At 50.9% G+C, this 13,669-nt stretch overlaps 1 protein-coding gene and 77 non-coding genes across 78 annotated transcripts in view; 1 reads left to right on the top strand and 77 right to left on the bottom strand.

Moving 5' to 3' along the window:
* The window catches only part of LOC110439541 (NACHT, LRR and PYD domains-containing protein 3-like), a 601,035-nt gene that overhangs the window by 93,457 nt on the left and 493,909 nt on the right, over positions 1–13,669 (top strand). The gene's annotated exons all lie outside the window — the stretch shown is intronic.
* Positions 84–202, bottom strand: LOC137495200 (5S ribosomal RNA). The gene has a single exon (XR_015488143.1). It is a non-coding gene; the product is annotated as a 5S ribosomal RNA (ribosomal RNA).
* Positions 261–379, bottom strand: LOC137492813 (5S ribosomal RNA). Its single transcript, XR_015488142.2, has one exon. It is a non-coding gene; the product is annotated as a 5S ribosomal RNA (ribosomal RNA).
* On the bottom strand, positions 438–556 carry LOC137494094 (5S ribosomal RNA). The gene has a single exon (XR_015487511.1). It is a non-coding gene; the product is annotated as a 5S ribosomal RNA (ribosomal RNA).
* Positions 615–733, bottom strand: LOC137495201 (5S ribosomal RNA). Its single transcript, XR_015487510.2, has one exon. It is a non-coding gene; the product is annotated as a 5S ribosomal RNA (ribosomal RNA).
* On the bottom strand, positions 792–910 carry LOC137492814 (5S ribosomal RNA). Its single transcript, XR_015488668.2, has one exon. It is a non-coding gene; the product is annotated as a 5S ribosomal RNA (ribosomal RNA).
* On the bottom strand, positions 969–1,087 carry LOC137494095 (5S ribosomal RNA). The gene has a single exon (XR_015487509.2). It is a non-coding gene; the product is annotated as a 5S ribosomal RNA (ribosomal RNA).
* LOC137495203 (5S ribosomal RNA) lies at positions 1,146–1,264 on the bottom strand. The gene has a single exon (XR_015485245.2). It is a non-coding gene; the product is annotated as a 5S ribosomal RNA (ribosomal RNA).
* On the bottom strand, positions 1,323–1,441 carry LOC137492815 (5S ribosomal RNA). Its single transcript, XR_015488834.2, has one exon. It is a non-coding gene; the product is annotated as a 5S ribosomal RNA (ribosomal RNA).
* Positions 1,500–1,618, bottom strand: LOC137493858 (5S ribosomal RNA). The gene has a single exon (XR_015488723.2). It is a non-coding gene; the product is annotated as a 5S ribosomal RNA (ribosomal RNA).
* LOC137493905 (5S ribosomal RNA) lies at positions 1,677–1,795 on the bottom strand. The gene has a single exon (XR_015488034.2). It is a non-coding gene; the product is annotated as a 5S ribosomal RNA (ribosomal RNA).
* On the bottom strand, positions 1,854–1,972 carry LOC137495204 (5S ribosomal RNA). The gene has a single exon (XR_015488141.2). It is a non-coding gene; the product is annotated as a 5S ribosomal RNA (ribosomal RNA).
* Positions 2,031–2,149, bottom strand: LOC137495205 (5S ribosomal RNA). Its single transcript, XR_015489000.2, has one exon. It is a non-coding gene; the product is annotated as a 5S ribosomal RNA (ribosomal RNA).
* LOC137495206 (5S ribosomal RNA) lies at positions 2,208–2,326 on the bottom strand. Its single transcript, XR_015487508.2, has one exon. It is a non-coding gene; the product is annotated as a 5S ribosomal RNA (ribosomal RNA).
* Positions 2,385–2,503, bottom strand: LOC137492817 (5S ribosomal RNA). The gene has a single exon (XR_015487507.2). It is a non-coding gene; the product is annotated as a 5S ribosomal RNA (ribosomal RNA).
* On the bottom strand, positions 2,562–2,680 carry LOC137495207 (5S ribosomal RNA). The gene has a single exon (XR_015487506.2). It is a non-coding gene; the product is annotated as a 5S ribosomal RNA (ribosomal RNA).
* On the bottom strand, positions 2,739–2,857 carry LOC137492818 (5S ribosomal RNA). The gene has a single exon (XR_015487505.1). It is a non-coding gene; the product is annotated as a 5S ribosomal RNA (ribosomal RNA).
* LOC137493801 (5S ribosomal RNA) lies at positions 2,916–3,034 on the bottom strand. Its single transcript, XR_015488919.2, has one exon. It is a non-coding gene; the product is annotated as a 5S ribosomal RNA (ribosomal RNA).
* On the bottom strand, positions 3,093–3,211 carry LOC137495209 (5S ribosomal RNA). Its single transcript, XR_015489420.2, has one exon. It is a non-coding gene; the product is annotated as a 5S ribosomal RNA (ribosomal RNA).
* Positions 3,270–3,388, bottom strand: LOC137492819 (5S ribosomal RNA). The gene has a single exon (XR_015487504.2). It is a non-coding gene; the product is annotated as a 5S ribosomal RNA (ribosomal RNA).
* LOC137492820 (5S ribosomal RNA) lies at positions 3,447–3,565 on the bottom strand. Its single transcript, XR_015487501.2, has one exon. It is a non-coding gene; the product is annotated as a 5S ribosomal RNA (ribosomal RNA).
* Positions 3,624–3,742, bottom strand: LOC137493479 (5S ribosomal RNA). Its single transcript, XR_015489555.2, has one exon. It is a non-coding gene; the product is annotated as a 5S ribosomal RNA (ribosomal RNA).
* LOC137494126 (5S ribosomal RNA) lies at positions 3,801–3,919 on the bottom strand. Its single transcript, XR_015488672.2, has one exon. It is a non-coding gene; the product is annotated as a 5S ribosomal RNA (ribosomal RNA).
* Positions 3,978–4,096, bottom strand: LOC137495211 (5S ribosomal RNA). Its single transcript, XR_015487500.2, has one exon. It is a non-coding gene; the product is annotated as a 5S ribosomal RNA (ribosomal RNA).
* LOC137495212 (5S ribosomal RNA) lies at positions 4,155–4,273 on the bottom strand. Its single transcript, XR_015488549.2, has one exon. It is a non-coding gene; the product is annotated as a 5S ribosomal RNA (ribosomal RNA).
* Positions 4,332–4,450, bottom strand: LOC137495213 (5S ribosomal RNA). Its single transcript, XR_015488752.2, has one exon. It is a non-coding gene; the product is annotated as a 5S ribosomal RNA (ribosomal RNA).
* LOC137495214 (5S ribosomal RNA) lies at positions 4,509–4,627 on the bottom strand. The gene has a single exon (XR_015487499.1). It is a non-coding gene; the product is annotated as a 5S ribosomal RNA (ribosomal RNA).
* On the bottom strand, positions 4,686–4,804 carry LOC137495216 (5S ribosomal RNA). The gene has a single exon (XR_015487498.1). It is a non-coding gene; the product is annotated as a 5S ribosomal RNA (ribosomal RNA).
* Positions 4,863–4,981, bottom strand: LOC137493859 (5S ribosomal RNA). Its single transcript, XR_015488542.2, has one exon. It is a non-coding gene; the product is annotated as a 5S ribosomal RNA (ribosomal RNA).
* On the bottom strand, positions 5,040–5,158 carry LOC137492821 (5S ribosomal RNA). The gene has a single exon (XR_015487497.2). It is a non-coding gene; the product is annotated as a 5S ribosomal RNA (ribosomal RNA).
* Positions 5,217–5,335, bottom strand: LOC137492822 (5S ribosomal RNA). Its single transcript, XR_015487496.1, has one exon. It is a non-coding gene; the product is annotated as a 5S ribosomal RNA (ribosomal RNA).
* On the bottom strand, positions 5,394–5,512 carry LOC137495217 (5S ribosomal RNA). Its single transcript, XR_015487495.2, has one exon. It is a non-coding gene; the product is annotated as a 5S ribosomal RNA (ribosomal RNA).
* Positions 5,571–5,689, bottom strand: LOC148682273 (5S ribosomal RNA). Its single transcript, XR_015944327.1, has one exon. It is a non-coding gene; the product is annotated as a 5S ribosomal RNA (ribosomal RNA).
* Positions 5,748–5,866, bottom strand: LOC141383110 (5S ribosomal RNA). The gene has a single exon (XR_015488140.1). It is a non-coding gene; the product is annotated as a 5S ribosomal RNA (ribosomal RNA).
* On the bottom strand, positions 5,925–6,043 carry LOC141383670 (5S ribosomal RNA). The gene has a single exon (XR_015489222.2). It is a non-coding gene; the product is annotated as a 5S ribosomal RNA (ribosomal RNA).
* On the bottom strand, positions 6,102–6,220 carry LOC141383109 (5S ribosomal RNA). The gene has a single exon (XR_015488139.2). It is a non-coding gene; the product is annotated as a 5S ribosomal RNA (ribosomal RNA).
* LOC141383108 (5S ribosomal RNA) lies at positions 6,279–6,397 on the bottom strand. The gene has a single exon (XR_015488137.1). It is a non-coding gene; the product is annotated as a 5S ribosomal RNA (ribosomal RNA).
* On the bottom strand, positions 6,456–6,574 carry LOC141383107 (5S ribosomal RNA). Its single transcript, XR_015488136.2, has one exon. It is a non-coding gene; the product is annotated as a 5S ribosomal RNA (ribosomal RNA).
* Positions 6,633–6,751, bottom strand: LOC141383123 (5S ribosomal RNA). Its single transcript, XR_015488195.2, has one exon. It is a non-coding gene; the product is annotated as a 5S ribosomal RNA (ribosomal RNA).
* LOC141383812 (5S ribosomal RNA) lies at positions 6,810–6,928 on the bottom strand. Its single transcript, XR_015489551.2, has one exon. It is a non-coding gene; the product is annotated as a 5S ribosomal RNA (ribosomal RNA).
* LOC141383106 (5S ribosomal RNA) lies at positions 6,987–7,105 on the bottom strand. The gene has a single exon (XR_015488135.1). It is a non-coding gene; the product is annotated as a 5S ribosomal RNA (ribosomal RNA).
* Positions 7,164–7,282, bottom strand: LOC141383105 (5S ribosomal RNA). Its single transcript, XR_015488134.2, has one exon. It is a non-coding gene; the product is annotated as a 5S ribosomal RNA (ribosomal RNA).
* On the bottom strand, positions 7,341–7,459 carry LOC141382831 (5S ribosomal RNA). The gene has a single exon (XR_015487493.1). It is a non-coding gene; the product is annotated as a 5S ribosomal RNA (ribosomal RNA).
* On the bottom strand, positions 7,518–7,636 carry LOC141383335 (5S ribosomal RNA). Its single transcript, XR_015488556.2, has one exon. It is a non-coding gene; the product is annotated as a 5S ribosomal RNA (ribosomal RNA).
* On the bottom strand, positions 7,695–7,813 carry LOC141382830 (5S ribosomal RNA). Its single transcript, XR_015487492.1, has one exon. It is a non-coding gene; the product is annotated as a 5S ribosomal RNA (ribosomal RNA).
* On the bottom strand, positions 7,872–7,990 carry LOC141383645 (5S ribosomal RNA). The gene has a single exon (XR_015489101.2). It is a non-coding gene; the product is annotated as a 5S ribosomal RNA (ribosomal RNA).
* Positions 8,049–8,167, bottom strand: LOC141382630 (5S ribosomal RNA). Its single transcript, XR_015485244.2, has one exon. It is a non-coding gene; the product is annotated as a 5S ribosomal RNA (ribosomal RNA).
* LOC141383384 (5S ribosomal RNA) lies at positions 8,226–8,344 on the bottom strand. The gene has a single exon (XR_015488809.2). It is a non-coding gene; the product is annotated as a 5S ribosomal RNA (ribosomal RNA).
* LOC141383051 (5S ribosomal RNA) lies at positions 8,403–8,521 on the bottom strand. The gene has a single exon (XR_015488032.2). It is a non-coding gene; the product is annotated as a 5S ribosomal RNA (ribosomal RNA).
* On the bottom strand, positions 8,580–8,698 carry LOC141383523 (5S ribosomal RNA). The gene has a single exon (XR_015489014.2). It is a non-coding gene; the product is annotated as a 5S ribosomal RNA (ribosomal RNA).
* On the bottom strand, positions 8,757–8,875 carry LOC137493555 (5S ribosomal RNA). Its single transcript, XR_015487490.2, has one exon. It is a non-coding gene; the product is annotated as a 5S ribosomal RNA (ribosomal RNA).
* LOC137493877 (5S ribosomal RNA) lies at positions 8,934–9,052 on the bottom strand. Its single transcript, XR_015487489.2, has one exon. It is a non-coding gene; the product is annotated as a 5S ribosomal RNA (ribosomal RNA).
* Positions 9,111–9,229, bottom strand: LOC137493556 (5S ribosomal RNA). The gene has a single exon (XR_015487488.1). It is a non-coding gene; the product is annotated as a 5S ribosomal RNA (ribosomal RNA).
* On the bottom strand, positions 9,288–9,406 carry LOC137493557 (5S ribosomal RNA). Its single transcript, XR_015487487.1, has one exon. It is a non-coding gene; the product is annotated as a 5S ribosomal RNA (ribosomal RNA).
* Positions 9,465–9,583, bottom strand: LOC137494012 (5S ribosomal RNA). Its single transcript, XR_015487486.1, has one exon. It is a non-coding gene; the product is annotated as a 5S ribosomal RNA (ribosomal RNA).
* LOC137493558 (5S ribosomal RNA) lies at positions 9,642–9,760 on the bottom strand. Its single transcript, XR_015487485.2, has one exon. It is a non-coding gene; the product is annotated as a 5S ribosomal RNA (ribosomal RNA).
* Positions 9,819–9,937, bottom strand: LOC141382829 (5S ribosomal RNA). Its single transcript, XR_015487484.1, has one exon. It is a non-coding gene; the product is annotated as a 5S ribosomal RNA (ribosomal RNA).
* Positions 9,996–10,114, bottom strand: LOC137492022 (5S ribosomal RNA). The gene has a single exon (XR_015487483.1). It is a non-coding gene; the product is annotated as a 5S ribosomal RNA (ribosomal RNA).
* LOC141382856 (5S ribosomal RNA) lies at positions 10,173–10,291 on the bottom strand. The gene has a single exon (XR_015487595.1). It is a non-coding gene; the product is annotated as a 5S ribosomal RNA (ribosomal RNA).
* Positions 10,350–10,468, bottom strand: LOC141382855 (5S ribosomal RNA). The gene has a single exon (XR_015487593.1). It is a non-coding gene; the product is annotated as a 5S ribosomal RNA (ribosomal RNA).
* Positions 10,527–10,645, bottom strand: LOC141382854 (5S ribosomal RNA). The gene has a single exon (XR_015487592.1). It is a non-coding gene; the product is annotated as a 5S ribosomal RNA (ribosomal RNA).
* On the bottom strand, positions 10,704–10,822 carry LOC141383138 (5S ribosomal RNA). Its single transcript, XR_015488207.2, has one exon. It is a non-coding gene; the product is annotated as a 5S ribosomal RNA (ribosomal RNA).
* LOC141382853 (5S ribosomal RNA) lies at positions 10,881–10,999 on the bottom strand. Its single transcript, XR_015487590.1, has one exon. It is a non-coding gene; the product is annotated as a 5S ribosomal RNA (ribosomal RNA).
* On the bottom strand, positions 11,058–11,176 carry LOC141383392 (5S ribosomal RNA). Its single transcript, XR_015488635.2, has one exon. It is a non-coding gene; the product is annotated as a 5S ribosomal RNA (ribosomal RNA).
* On the bottom strand, positions 11,235–11,353 carry LOC141383118 (5S ribosomal RNA). The gene has a single exon (XR_015488153.1). It is a non-coding gene; the product is annotated as a 5S ribosomal RNA (ribosomal RNA).
* LOC137495149 (5S ribosomal RNA) lies at positions 11,412–11,530 on the bottom strand. Its single transcript, XR_015487589.1, has one exon. It is a non-coding gene; the product is annotated as a 5S ribosomal RNA (ribosomal RNA).
* LOC137495150 (5S ribosomal RNA) lies at positions 11,589–11,707 on the bottom strand. The gene has a single exon (XR_015487587.1). It is a non-coding gene; the product is annotated as a 5S ribosomal RNA (ribosomal RNA).
* Positions 11,766–11,883, bottom strand: LOC137492767 (5S ribosomal RNA). The gene has a single exon (XR_015487586.2). It is a non-coding gene; the product is annotated as a 5S ribosomal RNA (ribosomal RNA).
* On the bottom strand, positions 11,942–12,060 carry LOC137494050 (5S ribosomal RNA). The gene has a single exon (XR_015487585.1). It is a non-coding gene; the product is annotated as a 5S ribosomal RNA (ribosomal RNA).
* On the bottom strand, positions 12,119–12,237 carry LOC137489532 (5S ribosomal RNA). The gene has a single exon (XR_015488712.2). It is a non-coding gene; the product is annotated as a 5S ribosomal RNA (ribosomal RNA).
* LOC137489510 (5S ribosomal RNA) lies at positions 12,296–12,414 on the bottom strand. The gene has a single exon (XR_015487583.1). It is a non-coding gene; the product is annotated as a 5S ribosomal RNA (ribosomal RNA).
* On the bottom strand, positions 12,473–12,591 carry LOC137489509 (5S ribosomal RNA). Its single transcript, XR_015487581.1, has one exon. It is a non-coding gene; the product is annotated as a 5S ribosomal RNA (ribosomal RNA).
* On the bottom strand, positions 12,650–12,768 carry LOC137489508 (5S ribosomal RNA). The gene has a single exon (XR_015487580.1). It is a non-coding gene; the product is annotated as a 5S ribosomal RNA (ribosomal RNA).
* LOC137489528 (5S ribosomal RNA) lies at positions 12,827–12,945 on the bottom strand. The gene has a single exon (XR_015487579.1). It is a non-coding gene; the product is annotated as a 5S ribosomal RNA (ribosomal RNA).
* LOC137489507 (5S ribosomal RNA) lies at positions 13,004–13,122 on the bottom strand. Its single transcript, XR_015487578.1, has one exon. It is a non-coding gene; the product is annotated as a 5S ribosomal RNA (ribosomal RNA).
* On the bottom strand, positions 13,181–13,299 carry LOC137494177 (5S ribosomal RNA). Its single transcript, XR_015487468.1, has one exon. It is a non-coding gene; the product is annotated as a 5S ribosomal RNA (ribosomal RNA).
* Positions 13,358–13,476, bottom strand: LOC137493793 (5S ribosomal RNA). Its single transcript, XR_015487467.1, has one exon. It is a non-coding gene; the product is annotated as a 5S ribosomal RNA (ribosomal RNA).
* On the bottom strand, positions 13,535–13,653 carry LOC137494176 (5S ribosomal RNA). The gene has a single exon (XR_015487466.1). It is a non-coding gene; the product is annotated as a 5S ribosomal RNA (ribosomal RNA).

Here is a 13,669-nt window from a genome sequence, read left to right as displayed (position 1 = left end):
TTTCCAGGGTGGTATGGCCGTAAGCGAAAGAGGATGTCAAGCGTTGGCTATTTAAATCAGCTGCCAAATGAAGCACTTCGAAAAGCTTACAGCACCTGGTATTCCCAGGCGGTCTCCCATCCAAGTACTAACCGGGCCCGACCCTGCTTTACTTCCGAGTTCAGATGAGATCGGGCATTTCCAGGGTGGTATGGCCGTAAGCGAAAGAGGATGTCAAGCGTTGGCTATTTAAATCAGCTGCCAAATGAAGCACTTCGAAAAGCTTACAGCACCTGGTATTCCCAGGCGGTCTCCCATCCAAGTACTAACCAGGCTCGACCCTGCTTTACTTCCGAGTTCAGATGAGATTGGGCATTTCCAGGGTGGTATGGCCGTAAGCGAAAGAGGATGTCAAGCGTTGGCTATTTAAATCAGCTGCCAAATGAAGCACTTCGAAAAGCTTACAGCACCTGGTATTCCCAGGCGGTCTCCCATCCAAGTACTAACCAGGCCCGACCCTGCTTTACTTCCGAGTTCAGATGAGATCGGGCATTTCCAGGGTGGTATGGCCGTAAGCGAAAGAGGATGTCAAGCGTTGGCTATTTAAATCAGCTGCCAAATAAAGCACTTCGAAAAGCTTACAGCACCTGGTATTCCCAGGCGGTCTCCCATCCAAGTACTAACCGGGCCCGACCCTGCTTTACTTCCGAGTTCAGATGAGATCGGGCATTTCCAGGGTGGTATGGCCGTAAGCGAAAGAGGATGTCAAGCGTTGGCTATTTAAATCAGCTGCCAAATGAAGCACTTCGAAAAGCTTACAGCACCTGGTATTCCCAGGCGGTCTCCCATCCAAGTACTAACCAGGCCCGACCCTGCTTTACTTCCGAGTTCAGATGAGATCGGGCATCTCCAGGGTGGTATGGCCGTAAGCGAAAGAGGATGTCAAGCGTTGGCTATTTAAATCAGCTGCCAAATGAAGCACTTCGAAAAGCTTACAGCACCTGGTATTCCCAGGCGGTCTCCCATCCAAGTACTAACCGGGCCCGACCCTGCTTTACTTCCGAGTTCAGATGAGATCGGGCATTTCCAGGGTGGTATGGCCGTAAGCGAAAGAGGATGTCAAGCGTTGGCTATTTAAATCAGCTGCCAAATGAAGCACTTCGAAAAGCTTACAGCACCTGGTATTCCCAGGCGGTCTCCCATCCAAGTACTAACCGGGCCCGACCCTGCTTTACTTCCGAGTTCAGATGAGATCGGGCATTTCCAGGGTGGTATGGCCGTAAGCGAAAGAGGATGTCAAGCGTTGGCTATTTAAATCAGCTGCCAAATGAAGCACTTCGAAAAGCTTACAGCACCTGGTATTCCCAGGCGGTCTCCCATCCAAGTACTAACCGGGCCCGACCCTGCTTTACTTCCGAGTTCAGATGAGATCGGGCATTTCCAGGGTGGTATGGCCGTAAGCGAAAGAGGATGTCAAGCGTTGGCTATTTAAATCAGCTGCCAAATGAAGCACTTCGAAAAGCTTACAGCACCTGGTATTCCCAGGCGGTCTCCTATCCAAGTACTAACCAGGCCCGACCCTGCTTTACTTCCGAGTTCAGATGAGATCGGGCATTTCCAGGGTGGTATGGCCGTAAGCGAAAGAGGATGTCAAGCGTTGGCTATTTAAATCAGCTGCCAAATGAAGCACTTCGAAAAGCTTACAGCACCTGGTATTCCCAGGCGGTCTCCCATCCAAGTACTAACCAGGCCCGACCCTGCTTTACTTCCGAGTTCAGATGAGATCGGGCATTTCCAGGGTGGTATGGCCGTAAGCGAAAGAGGATGTCAAGCGTTGGCTATTTAAATCAGCTGCCAAATGAAGCACTTCGAAAAGCTTACAGCACCTGGTATTCCCAGGCGGTCTCCCATCCAAGTACTAACCAGGCCCGACCCTGCTTTACTTCCGAGTTCAGATGAGATCGGGCATTTCCAGGGTGGTATGGCCGTAAGCGAAAGAGGACGTCAAGCGTTGGCTATTTAAATCAGCTGCCAAATGAAGCACTTCGAAAAGCTTACAGCACCTGGTATTCCCAGGCGGTCTCCCATCCAAGTACTAACCAGGCCCGACCCTGCTTTACTTCCGAGTTCAGATGAGATCGGGCATTTCCAGGGTGGTATGGCCGTAAGCGAAAGAGGATGTCAAGCGTTGGCTATTTAAATCAGCTGCCAAATGAAGCACTTCGAAAAGCTTACAGCACCTGGTATTCCCAGGCGGTCTGCCATCCAAGTACTAACCAGGCCCGACCCTGCTTTACTTCCGAGTTCAGATGAGATCGGGCATTTCCAGGGTGGTATGGCCGTAAGCGAAAGAGGATGTCAAGCGTTGGCTATTTAAATCAGCTGCCAAATGAAGCACTTCGAAAAGCTTACAGCACCTGGTATTCCCAGGCGGTCTCCCATCCAAGTACTAACCGGGCCCGACCCTGCTTTACTTCCGAGTTCAGATGAGATCGGGCATTTCCAGGGTGGTATGGCCGTAAGCGAAAGAGGATGTCAAGCGTTGGCTATTTAAATCAGCTGCCAAATGAAGCACTTCGAAAAGCTTACAGTACCTGGTATTCCCAGGCGGTCTCCCATCCAAGTACTAACCGGGCCCGACCCTGCTTTACTTCCGAGTTCAGATGAGATCGGGCATTTCCAGGGTGGTATGGCCGTAAGCGAAAGAGGATGTCAAGCGTTGGCTATTTAAATCAGCTGCCAAATGAAGCACTTCGAAAAGCTTACAGCACCTGGTATTCCCAGGCGGTCTCCCATCCAAGTACTAACCAGGCCCGACCCTGCTTTACTTCCGAGTTCAGATGAGATCGGGCATTTCCAGGGTGGTATGGCCGTAAGCGAAAGAGGATGTCAAGCGTTGGCTATTTAAATCAGCTGCCAAATGAAGCACTTCGAAAAGCTTACAGCACCTGGTATTCCCAGGCGGTCTCCCATCCAAGTACTAACCAGGCCCGACCCTGCTTTACTTCCGAGTTCAGATGAGATCGGGCATTTCCAGGGTGGTATGGCCGTAAGCGAAAGAGGATGTCAAGCGTTGGCTATTTAAATCAGCTGCCAAATGAAGCACTTCGAAAAGCTTACAGCACCTGGTATTCCCAGGCGGTCTCCCATCCAAGTACTAACCAGGCCCGACCCTGCTTTACTTCCGAGTTCAGATGAGATCGGGCATTTCCAGGGTGGTATGGCCGTAAGCGAAAGAGGATGTCAAGCGTTGGCTATTTAAATCAGCTGCCAAATGAAGCACTTCGAAAAGCTTACAGCACCTGGTATTCCCAGGCGGTCTCCCATCCAAGTACTAACCGGGCCCGACCCTGCTTTACTTCCGAGTTCAGATGAGATCGGGCATTTCCAGGGTGGTATGGCCGTAAGCGAAAGAGGATGTCAAGCGTTGGCTATTTAAATCAGCTGCCAAATGAAGCACTTCGAAAAGCTTACAGCACCTGGTATTCCCAGGCGGTCTCCCATCCAAGTACTAACCGGGCCCGACCCTGCTTTACTTCCGAGTTCAGATGAGATCGGGCATTTCCAGGGTGGTATGGCCGTAAGCGAAAGAGGATGTCAAGCGTTGGCTATTTAAATCAGCTGCCAAATGAAGCACTTCGAAAAGCTTACAGCACCTGGTATTCCCAGGCGGTCTCCCATCCAAGTACTAACCAGGCTCGACCCTGCTTTACTTCCGAGTTCAGATGAGATTGGGCATTTCCAGGGTGGTATGGCCGTAAGCGAAAGAGGATGTCAAGCGTTGGCTATTTAAATCAGCTGCCAAATGAAGCACTTCGAAAAGCTTACAGCACCTGGTATTCCCAGGCGGTCTCCCATCCAAGTACTAACCAGGCCCGACCCTGCTTTACTTCCGAGTTCAGATGAGATCGGGCATTTCCAGGGTGGTATGGCCGTAAGCGAAAGAGGATGTCAAGCGTTGGCTATTTAAATCAGCTGCCAAATAAAGCACTTCGAAAAGCTTACAGCACCTGGTATTCCCAGGCGGTCTCCCATCCAAGTACTAACCGGGCCCGACCCTGCTTTACTTCCGAGTTCAGATGAGATCGGGCATTTCCAGGGTGGTATGGCCGTAAGCGAAAGAGGATGTCAAGCGTTGGCTATTTAAATCAGCTGCCAAATGAAGCACTTCGAAAAGCTTACAGCACCTGGTATTCCCAGGCGGTCTCCCATCCAAGTACTAACCAGGCCCGACCCTGCTTTACTTCCGAGTTCAGATGAGATCGGGCATCTCCAGGGTGGTATGGCCGTAAGCGAAAGAGGATGTCAAGCGTTGGCTATTTAAATCAGCTGCCAAATGAAGCACTTCGAAAAGCTTACAGCACCTGGTATTCCCAGGCGGTCTCCCATCCAAGTACTAACCAGGCCCGACCCTGCTTTACTTCCGAGTTCAGATGAGATCGGGCATTTCCAGGGTGGTATGGCCGTAAGCGAAAGAGGATGTCAAGCGTTGGCTATTTAAATCAGCTGCCAAATGAAGCACTTCGAAAAGCTTACAGCACCTGGTATTCCCAGGCGGTCTCCCATCCAAGTACTAACCAGGCCCGACCCTGCTTTACTTCCGAGTTCAGATGAGATCGGGCATTTCCAGGGTGGTATGGCCGTAAGCGAAAGAGGATGTCAAGCGTTGGCTATTAAAATCAGCTGCCAAATGAAGCACTTCGAAAAGCTTACAGCACCTGGTATTCCCAGGCGGTCTCCCATCCAAGTACTAACCAGGCCCGACCCTGCTTTACTTCCGAGTTCAGATGAGATCGGGCATTTCCAGGGTGGTATGGCCGTAAGCGAAAGAGGATGTCAAGCGTTGGCTATTTAAATCAGCTGCCAAATGAAGCACTTCGAAAAGCTTACAGCACCTGGTATTCCCAGGCGGTCTCCCATCCAAGTACTAACCAGGCCCGACCCTGCTTTACTTCCGAGTTCAGATGAGATCGGGCATTTCCAGGGTGGTATGGCCGTAAGCGAAAGAGGATGTCAAGCGTTGGCTATTTAAATCAGCTGCCAAATGAAGCACTTCGAAAAGCTTACAGCACCTGGTATTCCCAGGCGGTCTCCCATCCAAGTACTAACCGGGCCCGACCCTGCTTTACTTCCGAGTTCAGATGAGATCGGGCATTTCCAGGGTGGTATGGCCGTAAGCGAAAGAGGATGTCAAGCGTTGGCTATTTAAATCAGCTGCCAAATGAAGCACTTCGAAAAGCTTACAGCACCTGGTATTCCCAGGCGGTCTCCCATCCAAGTACTAACCAGGCCCGACCCTGCTTTACTTCCGAGTTCAGATGAGATCGGGCATTTCCAGGGTGGTATGGCCGTAAGCGAAAGAGGATGTCAAGCGTTGGCTATTTAAATCAGCTGCCAAATGAAGCACTTCGAAAAGCTTACAGCACCTGGTATTCCCAGGCGGTCTCCCATCCAAGTACTAACCGGGCCCGACCCTGCTTTACTTCCGAGTTCAGATGAGATCGGGCATTTCCAGGGTGGTATGGCCGTAAGCGAAAGAGGATGTCAAGCGTTGGCTATTTAAATCAGCTGCCAAATGAAGCACTTCGAAAAGCTTACAGCACCTGGTATTCCCAGGCGGTCTCCCATCCAAGTACTAACCGGGCCCGACCCTGCTTTACTTCCGAGTTCAGATGAGATCGGGCATTTCCAGGGTGGTATGGCCGTAAGCGAAAGAGGATGTCAAGCGTTGGCTATTTAAATCAGCTGCCAAATGAAGCACTTCGAAAAGCTTACAGCACCTGGTATTCCCAGGCGGTCTCCCATCCAAGTACTAACCGGGCCCGACCCTGCTTTACTTCCGAGTTCAGATGAGATCGGGCATTTCCAGGGTGGTATGGCCGTAAGCGAAAGAGGATGTCAAGCGTTGGCTATTTAAATCAGCTGCCAAATGAAGCACTTCGAAAAGCTTACAGCACCTGGTATTCCCAGGCGGTCTCCCATCCAAGTACTAACCAGGCCCGACCCTGCTTTACTTCCGAGTTCAGATGAGATCGGGCATTTCCAGGGTGGTATGGCCGTAAGCGAAAGAGGATGTCAAGCGTTGGCTATTTAAATCAGCTGCCAAATGAAGCACTTCGAAAAGCTTACAGCACCTGGTATTCCCAGGCGGTCTCCCATCCAAGTACTAACCAGGCCCGACCCTGCTTTACTTCCGAGTTCAGATGAGATCGGGCATTTCCAGGGTGGTATGGCCGTAAGCGAAAGAGGTTGTCAAGCGTTGGCTATTTAAATCAGCTGCCAAATGAAGCACTTCGAAAAGCTTACAGCACCTGGTATTCCCAGGCGGTCTCCCATCCAAGTACTAACCGGGCCCGACCCTGCTTTACTTCCGAGTTCAGATGAGATCGGGCATTTCCAGGGTGGTATGGCCGTAAGCGAAAGAGGATGTCAAGCGTTGGCTATTTAAATCAGCTGCCAAATGAAGCACTTCGAAAAGCTTACAGCACCTGGTATTCCCAGGCGGTCTCCCATCCAAGTACTAACCAGGCCCGACCCTGCTTTACTTCCGAGTTCAGATGAGATCGGGCATTTCCAGGGTGGTATGGCCGTAAGCGAAAGAGGATGTCAAGCGTTGGCTATTTAAATCAGCTGCCAAATGAAGCACTTCGAAAAGCTTACAGCACCTGGTATTCCCAGGCGGTCTCCCATCCAAGTACTAACCGGGCCCGACCCTGCTTTACTTCCAAGTTCAGATGAGATCGGGCATTTCCAGGGTGGTATGGCCGTAAGCAAAAGAGGATGTCAAGCGTTGGCTATTTAAATCAGCTGCCAAATGAAGCACTTCGAAAAGCTTACAGCACCTGGTATTCCCAGGCGGTCTCCCATCCAAGTACTAACCGGGCCCGACCCTGCTTTACTTCCGAGTTCAGATGAGATCGGGCATTTCCAGGGTGGTATGGCCGTAAGCGAAAGAGGATGTCAAGCGTTGGCTATTTAAATCAGCTGCCAAATGAAGCACTTCGAAAAGCTTACAGCACCTGGTATTCCCAGGCGGTCTCCCATCCAAGTACTAACCGGGCCCGACCCTGCTTTACTTCCGAGTTCAGATGAGATCGGGCATTTCCAGGGTGGTATGGCCGTAAGCGAAAGAGGATGTCAAGCGTTGGCTATTTAAATCAGCTGCCAAATGAAGCACTTCGAAAAGCTTACAGCACCTGGTATTCCCAGGCGGTCTCCCATCCAAGTACTAACCAGGCCCGACCCTGCTTTACTTCCGAGTTCAGATGAGATCGGGCATTTCCCGGGTGGTATGGCCGTAAGCGAAAGAGGATGTCAAGCGTTGGCTATTTAAATCAGCTGCCAAATGAAGCACTTCGAAAAGCTTACAGCACCTGGTATTCCCAGGCGGTCTCCCATCCAAGTACTAACCAGGCCCGACCCTGCTTTACTTCCGAGTTCAGATGAGATCGGGCATTTCCAGGGTGGTATGGCCGTAAGCGAATGAGGATGTCAAGCGTTGGCTATTTAAATCAGCTGCCAAATGAAGCACTTCGAAAAGCTTACAGCACCTGGTATTCCCAGGCGGTCTCCCATCCAAGTACTAACCAGGCCCGACCCTGCTTTACTTCCGAGTTCAGATGAGATCGGGCATTTCCAGGGTGGTATGGCCGTAAGCGAAAGAGGATGTCAAGCGTTGGCTATTTAAATCAGCTGCCAAATGAAGCACTTCGAAAAGCTTACAGCACCTGGTATTCCCAGGCGGTCTCCCATCCAAGTACTAACCAGGCCCGACCCTGCTTTACTTCCGAGTTCAGATGAGATCGGGCATTTCCAGGGTGGTATGGCCGTAAGCGAAAGAGGATGTCAAGCGTTGGCTATTTAAATCAGCTGCCAAATGAAGCACTTCGAAAAGCTTACAGCACCTGGTATTCCCAGGCGGTCTCCCATCCAAGTACTAACCAGGCCCGACCCTGCTTTACTTCCGAGTTCAGATGAGATCGGGCATTTCCAGGGTGGTATGGCCGTAAGCGAAAGAGGATGTCAAGCGTTGGCTATTTAAATCAGCTGCCAAATGAAGCACTTCAAAAAGCTTACAGCACCTGGTATTCCCAGGCGGTCTCCCATCCAAGTACTAACCAGGCCCGACCCTGCTTTACTTCCGAGTTCAGATGAGATCGGGCATTTCCAGGGTGGTATGGCCGTAAGCGAAAGAGGATGTCAAGCGTTGGCTATTTAAATCAGCTGCCAAATGAAGCACTTCGAAAAGCTTACAGCACCTGGTATTCCCAGGCGGTCTCCCATCCAAGTACTAACCAGGCCCGACCCTGCTTTACTTCCGAGTTCAGATGAGATCGGGCATTTCCAGGGTGGTATGGCCGTAAGCGAAAGAGGATGTCAAGCGTTGGCTATTTAAATCAGCTGCCAAATGAAGCACTTCGAAAAGCTTACAGCACCTGGTATTCCCAGGCGGTCTCCCATCCAAGTACTAACCAGGCCCGACCCTGCTTTACTTCCGAGTTCAGATGAGATCGGGCATTTCCAGGGTGGTATGGCCGTAAGCGAAAGAGGATGTCAAGCGTTGGCTATTTAAATCAGCTGCCAAATGAAGCACTTCGAAAAGCTTACAGCACCTGGTATTCCCAGGCGGTCTCCCATCCAAGTACTAACCAGGCCCGACCCTGCTTTACTTCCGAGTTCAGATGAGATCGGGCATTTCCAGGGTGGTATGGCCGTAAGCGAAAGAGGATGTCAAGCGTTGGCTATTTAAATCAGCTGCCAAATGAAGCACTTCGAAAAGCTTACAGCACCTGGTATTCCCAGGCGGTCTCCCATCCAAGTACTAACCAGGCCCGACCCTGCTTAACTTCCGAGTTCAGATGAGATCGGGCATTTCCAGGGTGGTATGGCCGTAAGCGAAAGAGGATGTCAAGCGTTGGCTATTTAAATCAGCTGCCAAATGAAGCACTTCGAAAAGCTTACAGCACCTGGTATTCCCAGGCGGTCTCCCATCCAAGTACTAACCAGGCCCAACCCTGCTTTACTTCCGAGTTCAGATGAGATCGGGCATTTCCAGGGTGGTATGGCCGTAAGCGAAATAGGATGTCAAGCGTTGGCTATTTAAATCAGCTGCCAAATGAAGCACTTCGAAAAGCTTACAGCACCTGGTATTCCCAGGCGGTCTCCCATCCAAGTACTAACCAGGCCCGACCCTGCTTTACTTCCGAGTTCAGATGAGATCGGGCATTTCCAGGGTGGTATGGCCGTAAGCGAAAGAGGATGTCAAGCGTTGGCTATTTAAATCAGCTGCCAAATGAAGCACTTCGAAAAGCTTACAGCACCTGGTATTCCCAGGCGGTCTCCCATCCAAGTACTAACCAGGCCCGACCCTGCTTTACTTCCGAGTTCAGATGAGATCGGGCATTTCCAGGGTGGTATGGCCGTAAGCGAAAGAGGATGTCAAGCGTTGGCTATTTAAATCAGCTGCCAAATGAAGCACTTCGAAAAGCTTACAGCACCTGGTATTCCCAGGCGGTCTCCCATCCAAGTACTAACCAGGCCCGACCCTGCTTTACTTCCGAGTTCAGATGAGATCGGGCATTTCCAGGGTGGTATGGCCGTAAGCGAAAGAGGATGTCAAGCGTTGGCTATTTAAATCAGCTGCCAAATGAAGCACTTCGAAAAGCTTACAGCACCTGGTATTCCCAGGCGGTCTCCCATCCAAGTACTAACCAGGCCCGACCCTGCTTTACTTCCGAGTTCAGATGAGATCGGGCATTTCAAGGGTGGTATGGCCGTAAGCGAAAGAGGATGTCAAGCGTTGGCTATTTAAATCAGCTGCCAAATGAAGCACTTCGAAAAGCTTACAGCACCTGGTATTCCCAGGCGGTCTCCCATCCAAGTACTAACCAGGCCCGACCCTGCTTTACTTCCGAGTTCAGATGAGATCGGGCATTTCCAGGGTGGTATGGCCGTAAGCGAAAGAGGATGTCAAGCGTTGGCTATTTAAATCAGCTGCCAAATGAAGCACTTCGAAAAGCTTACAGCACCTGGTATTCCCAGGCGGTCTCCCATCCAAGTACTAACCAGGCCCGACCCTGCTTTACTTCCGAGTTCAGATGAGATCGGGCATTTCCAGGGTGGTATGGCCGTAAGCGAAAGAGGATGTCAAGCGTTGGCTATTTAAATCAGCTGCCAAATGAAGCACTTCGAAAAGCTTACAGCACCTGGTATTCCCAGGCGGTCTCCCATCCAAGTACTAACCAGGCCCGACCCTGCTTTACTTCCGAGTTCAGATGAGATCGGGCATTTCCAGGGTGGTATGGCCGTAAGCGAAAGAGGATGTCAAGCGTTGGCTATTTAAATCAGCTGCCAAATGAAGCACTTCGAAAAGCTTACAGCACCTGGTATTCCCAGGCGGTCTCCCATCCAAGTACTAACCAGGCCCGACCCTGCTTTACTTCCGAGTTCAGATGAGATCGGGCATTTCCAGGGTGGTATGGCCGTAAGCGAAAGAGGATGTCAAGCGTTGGCTATTTAAATCAGCTGCCAAATGAAGCACTTCGAAAAGCTTACAGCACCTGGTATTCCCAGGCGGTCTCCCATCCAAGTACTAACCAGGCCCGACCCTGCTTTACTTCCGAGTTCAGATGAGATCGGGCATTTCCAGGGTGGTATGGCCGTAAGCGAAAGAGGATGTCAAGCGTTGGCTATTTAAATCAGCTGCCAAATGAAGCACTTCGAAAAGCTTACAGCACCTGGCATTCCCAGGCGGTCTCCCATCCAAGTACTAACCAGGCCCGACCCTGCTTTACTTCCGAGTTCAGATGAGATCGGGCATTTCCAGGGTGGTATGGCCGTAAGCGAAAGAGGATGTCAAGCGTTGGCTATTTAAATCAGCTGCCAAATGAAGCACTTCGAAAAGCTTACAGCACCTGGTATTCCCAGGCGGTCTCCCATCCAAGTACTAACCAGGCCCGACCCTGCTTTACTTCCGAGTTCAGATGAGATCGGGCATTTCCAGGGTGGTATGGCCGTAAGCGAAAGAGGATGTCAAGCGTTGGCTATTTAAATCAGCTGCCAAATGAAGCACTTCGAAAAGCTTACAGCACCTGGTATTCCCAGGCGGTCTCCCATCCAAGTACTAACCGGGCCCGACCCTGCTTTACTTCCGAGTTCAGATGAGATCGGGCATTTCCAGGGTGATATGGCCGTAAGCGAAAGAGGATGTCAAGCGTTGGCTATTTAAATCAGCTGCCAAATGAAGCACTTCGAAAAGCTTACAGCACCTGGTATTCCCAGGCGGTCTCCCATCCAAGTACTAACCGGGCCCGACCCTGCTTTACTTCCGAGTTCAGATGAGATCGGGCATTTCCAGGGTGGTATGGCCGTAAGCGAAAGAGGATGTCAAGCGTTGGCTTTTTAAATCAGCTGCCAAATGAAGCACTTCGAAAAGCTTACAGCACCTGGTATTCCCAGGCGGTCTCCCATCCAAGTACTAACCAGGCCCGACCCTGCTTTACTTCCGAGTTCAGATGAGATCGGGCATTTCCAGGGTGGTATGGCCGTAAGCGAAAGAGGATGTCAAGCGTTGGCTATTTAAATCAGCTGCCAAATGAAGCACTTCGAAAAGCTTACAGCACCTGGTATTCCCAGGCGGTCTCCCATCCAAGTACTAACCAGGCCCGACCCTGCTTTACTTCCGAGTTCAGATGAGATCGGGCATTTCCAGGGTGGTATGGCCGTAAGCGAAAGAGGATGTCAAGCGTTGGCTATTTAAATCAGCTGCCAAATGAAGCACTTCGAAAAGCTTACAGCACCTGGTATTCCCAGGCGGTCTCCCATCCAAGTACTAACCAGGCCCGACCCTGCTTTACTTCCGAGTTCAGATGAGATCGGGCATTTCCAGGGTGGTATGGCGTAAGCGAAAGAGGATGTCAAGCGTTGGCTATTTAAATCAGCTGCCAAATAAAGCACTTCGAAAAGCTTACAGCACCTGGTATTCCCAGGCGGTCTCCCATCCAAGTACTAACCAGGCCCGACCCTGCTTTACTTCCGAGTTCAGATGAGATCGGGCATTTCCAGGGTGGTATGGCCGTAAGCGAAAGAGGATGTCAAGCGTTGGCTATTTAAATCAGCTGCCAAATGAAGCACTTCGAAAAGCTTACAGCACCTGGTATTCCCAGGCGGTCTCCCATCCAAGTACTAACCAGGGCCGACCCTGCTTTACTTCCGAGTTCAGATGAGATCGGGCATTTCCAGGGTGGTATGGCCGTAAGCGAAAGAGGATGTCAAGCGTTGGCTATTTAAATCAGCTGCCAAATGAAGCACTTCGAAAAGCTTACAGCACCTGGTATTCCCAGGCGGTCTCCCATCCAAGTACTAACCAGGCCCGACCCTGCTTTACTTCCGAGTTCAGATGAGATCGGGCATTTCCAGGGTGGTATGGCCGTAAGCGAAAGAGGATGTCAAGCGTTGGCTATTTAAATCAGCTGCCAAATGAAGCACTTCGAAAAGCTTACAGCACCTGGTATTCCCAGGCGGTCTCCCATCCAAGTACTAACCAGGCCCGACCCTGCTTTACTTCCGAGTTCAGATGAGATCGGGCATTTCCAGGGTGGTATGGCCGTAAGCGAAAGAGGATGTCAAGCGTTGGCTATTTAAATCAGCTGCCAAATGAAGCACTTCGAAAAGCTTACAGCACCTGGTATTCCCAGGCGGTCTCCCATCCAAGTACTAACCAGGCCCGACCCTGCTTTACTTCCGAGTTCAGATGAGATCGGGCATTTCCAGGGTGGTATGGCCGTAAGCGAAAGAGGATGTCAAGCGTTGGCTATTTAAATCAGCTGCCAAATGAAGCACTTCGAAAAGCTTACAGCACCTGGTATTCCCAGGCGGTCTCCCATCCAAGTACTAACCAGGCCCGACCCTGCTTTACTTCCGAGTTCAGATGAGATCGGGCATTTCCAGGGTGGTATGGCCGTAAGCGAAAGAGGATGTCAAGCGTTGGCTATTTAAATCAGCTGCCAAATGAAGCACTTCGAAAAGCTTACAGCACCTGGTATTCCCAGGCGGTCTCCCATCCAAGTACTAACCAGGCCCGACCCTGCTTTACTTCCGAGTTCAGATGAGATCGGGCATTTCCAGGGTGGTATGGCCGTAAGCGAAAGAGGATGTCAAGCGTTGGCTATTTAAATCAGCTGCCAAATGAAGCACTTCGAAAAGCTTACAGCACCTGGTATTCCCAGGCGGTCTCCCATCCAAGTACTAACCAGGCCCGACCCTGCTTTACTTCCGAGTTCAGATGAGATCGGGCATTTCCAGGGTGGTATGGCCGTAAGCGAAAGAGGATGTCAAGCGTTGGCTATTTAAATCAGCTGCCAAATGAAGCACTTCGAAAAGCTTACAGCACCTGGTATTCCCAGGCGGTCTCCCATCCAAGTACTAACCAGGCCCGACCCTGCTTTACTTCCGAGTTCAGATGAGATCGGGCATTTCCAGGGTGGTATGGCCGTAAGCGAAAGAGGATGTCAAGCGTTGGCTATTTAAATCAGCTGCCAAATGAAGCACTTCGAAAAGCTTACAGCACCTGGTATTCCCAGGCGGTCTCCCATCCAAGTACTAACCAGGCCCGACCCTGCTTTACTTCCGAGTTCAGATGAGATCGGGCATTTCCAGGGTGGTATGGCCGTAAGCGAAAGAGGATGTCAAG

Source organism: Danio rerio, chromosome 4, assembly GCF_052040795.2.
Source record: "Danio rerio strain M-AB ecotype USA chromosome 4, GRCz13ab, whole genome shotgun sequence".
Lineage (NCBI taxonomy): Eukaryota > Metazoa > Chordata > Actinopteri > Cypriniformes > Danionidae > Danio > Danio rerio.
The sequence above is the reverse complement of the archived record's forward strand: the minus strand, read 5'-3'. Positions and strand labels throughout refer to the sequence as shown.